The sequence below is a fragment of the Sycon ciliatum genome, chromosome 6, assembly GCF_964019385.1.
Source record: "Sycon ciliatum chromosome 6, ocSycCili1.1, whole genome shotgun sequence".
Lineage (NCBI taxonomy): Eukaryota > Metazoa > Porifera > Calcarea > Leucosolenida > Sycettidae > Sycon > Sycon ciliatum.
The window spans coordinates 13,692,646-13,696,498 of NC_088648.1; positions in this window are offsets into that span (position 1 = coordinate 13,692,646).

A 3,853-nucleotide genomic window follows, 5' to 3' on the forward strand; every position below is an offset into this window, starting at 1 on the left:
TAAATTTTATTTTTGTTTTGAAATTGCTTTCGGTGTGGAAGATTTCATAGTCATTCAACTCATTGTGTGTCTGGTGGACTACTGTATCTCGTGAAAACATTGAGTAGAGAAAGAGAAATAGGAGAATGAGTTGAACGAAAGTTTGACGGTGGCCCGTGAGGATGAGTCAAAGGCGTGTGTCGGACGCCAGTTCCTTGGTGGTCAGATACAAAGCACTGCTGACGGTAATTTGTGATCCGAATGCAGGTAAAATTGGTCACGAATCTTGAGAAATTACTCTTGCCGACGGGCCCCGTAGTGAATGCGTGGCCTTTGCTGTTGTGCTTTCAGCTGATGAGTCTAGGCTAAAAGCAGCGCAGGAGCTATCGGAGTGTGTCGAGGTGGGGATTTTTTTTGCTTCGTTGAATTTGTGGTCCATTGCCAGAGAGTTTGAATTGTATTTGCCCTGAAAATGCCAGGCTTGAATGAAATTGGTCATGCGCCTCGGAAGACCTGCATGTGTGATGCACAACCAGTACTTTAAAAGTAGAGCTACGTGTGTTTTCAAAATTTCCCACCGCTGGCCTACATGAGGGGGTGGGTAATTATTTTGTTCTGCTGTTGCCTGTCGATGGACAATGTATGGCTTCCAGTGAGCCACCTCATCTCTGGCTCTGCCACGCATAATGGAGCACGCACGCACGCACACGGGCACACAGACTTCATTCAGAAATAGCTGGTCCTACCCATTTGCTACGGAGCTGATGTACTGAATGTCGCGTATAAAGGAAATAAAATAAAATTCACGGTTCGCGTGAGACTCGGCTGGATGCCCAGTTTTCCGCATCCGTAGGAACACCACCACCCTCTATGGATGAGGGCACAGATGCAGCTCCTAGAGCGGTGGGAGGTGAGTAGATCAGACCCACCACAAATTGGTCAAAGACCCAAAAACCCATTCAGCGAGTGGGAATGTGATTTTCGGTCATGTATACTAGTAAAGGTCAGGCTTGTTCCTGTAGAAGCCAATGTGTGTAGGATTTCATTCTAATCAGGCTTGTGTTCGAACCAGCTACAGTGAAACCTGTCTAAGACGACCACTCAAGGGACATTCGAAATGTTGTCTCCATTGCCCGGTGGTCTCCTTATCCAGGGTCATTTGACTGGAAATAGCATCCCTTGGTCCTGGTTGCAATGGTCTTCTGGGGCAGGTGGTTGCCTTATCCGAGTGGTCGCCTTGACAGGTTTTACTGTATTTCTATGTATGTCAGCACTAAAAACAGGCTTGTGCGGATGGTCCATCTTGACCATTAGGCTAGTGTTTGAAACAGGCTTCAAAACGAGGCGGCATGCTTTTATACATGACAGTACGTACCAGGACTGCCGGAAGCAGTTCTTGATTTGTTCCGGTAGTTTCAGTGCCTTTCACACAGTTTTTTTTATTTTTTATTTTATTTCACCGTCCAATGGCAGAAGCCAATGCAAAGGAGGGGGTGTTAGCCAGCCAGTTTGTGTATGATATGGCGGGTACACATTACACATGCCCTCCACAGTATTAAACACATGCTGGTGACTGGTTCCGACGGGGCGTGCGTACGGTACTATTGCATCCAGTGTGCCAGCACCTCTCTGCCTCTCCCATGCACCATGGAGCACGCCCGCGCACATCACACGCACAAAATCCCTCTAATTTCACTTTGCAACTAACTCCTGTAGATCCTGGATTATTATGCTGTGCAGTAAAACCTGGTTTAAGCGACCACCCCGTGGTGCAAGCAAAAGCGGTCGTTAATTAAAGCCAGGTGGCCTTTAGAACCAGGTCCCACAGTGTCTGTGTAGAACTGTCGGTGCAGGGAAAAAACTTAAGAGCAGGTGGTCGCTAAATCCAGAGGTCGCTTACACCAGGTTTTACTGTATATGCTTTGTAGTGTAATGTGTACCCCCTCCCCCCCCCCCCCCCCCTCCACTGGATCCAGATTTGCACCAGCCAGCGTACAGTGCGGCTCAATGAAATCCGATGGCATGAGCCTGAGTTCCGAGCTGCACCAGTTCACCATCCCAGTGTTCACAGGTCTAGGGCTGCACAGCGCCCAGCGTGGCATTGGCTCGCTTGATCGGATTTCATTGAGCAACACTGAACATGTTTGCATGCGGAGCGGCGTAGTGCCCTCCGGAGTTTGGAGCAGAGAATAGTGCACCCAAAGTGCACACTATGCCATGGCTAGTAGATGTTAGGTAAATTGACATCATCACGTATGGAGTGGCAAACCGGCGCGTACGGTGTCACTCCATACAAATACTTCGAATAATGCCGTCATCACGTGTGCATGGTATGGAGTGGCGTCTGGCGAACCAGTCCGTGTGAAGTCACTCCATACAGAACACCCCAAGTATGGAGGGCATCGCGTATGCTTCGTATGGAGTGGCGAGCCAGTGCGTATGATGTGACTCCATACACGCACCTTGGATAATGGCGTCATCGGGCAGGCTTTTTGTATGGAGTGGCGAACCAATGCTTATGATGTCACCGTACAGCCACCTTGAATAATGTCATCAATTGCACAACCTCTTTATCATCACACACCGGTTGTGGGGTTTCATTTATTTATTTTTAATCTATGTTTTTTTCCTGTTTTCTTTGCGAACAGCCCGTAGTGCAGTCAACAATAGCACCGCAGTTCATCGACTTGACAATACCGAAGTTGATCCAGGCACTACGCACAAGTGAGTACTATGCTATCTGTCATCCTTGCTTGATAGGTTATCAGGTATATGTATGATGATGACGACAGCATAGCACAAGGTGTTTTCCGTACAGTGTGTCATCCGCCCTGTGCTAGGCTGTCACCATCATACCCACCGTATTTTCCGGAGTATAAGCCGCACTTTTTTTGTTGTTGTCACGAAATGCAGACATCTTCCCTGTAGTTCACGGTTCATTTGACCAACTTAGGATAAACCGCACAGACGTTTGTTGGGTGGATTACGAGTGTTTATACAGTCAGGCCTCGCTTATATCCGGTCCTCTTCTATCCGGATCCCTCGCCATCCGAAAGAAAATCGTTGGTTACCTATTTGCAGCATATGTCATGCATACATACAGTATGCGTGTTCGATTATCCAGTTCCCTCGCCAATCCCGCTATTTTTGTGGAAATCGGATGTGTGCGGTTAAGCGAGGTCTGACTGTAGTGCGGATGATTCTCCGGAAATGCGGTAAGCACAAGTAGCTGTATGGACGTTATGCACTGGGTGTCGCGCCCAGTACCAGTACTAGCCGAGTGTTTAGAGAGGCTGTGCATTGGCATGTTTAGCTTCATAGGCCTTCTGCAATCAGTTTGCTTTGCTTTCCGTATTACTGACCGGCTGCTGTTGGTTGGTTTGTTTTGTCTTGTTCTGTTGTGGATTGTAGGTGGCTGCGTGTTTCAGGCTGGTCCTCTTCAGGTACGTTGTAGCACAATAATGGCCATTCCCATAGAGGTAATGCGATTACTCTAATTTCAGAAATCTTAGGTGCTCAATATTTTCGGTATGAGGGCAAGAGGCCAGGTTGAGTGAACAGAAATGGTAGGTACAGAGAAGCAGTTCCCTATTGGATTATGTGTGTTACTGTTTGTACGGTGTATTGAAACTTTAGATATGAAACGGACGCACCGAAAGCACCGAAAATAAAAGTACATCGAAATTTTGTGAAATTACAGTACACCATCTGTTTAGAAGCTTTGGCAAAGTTGTGGCATGGCGATGCACTAGCTAAAGCACATCTGCCGACTCACGCTGTATACAGTCCTAGTGGCCATAAGCGGTCCGGCGATGGTCGAGATGATCACTCCAATGTAAATGATTGTACTGTGTGTGTGTGGGGGGGGGGGGGG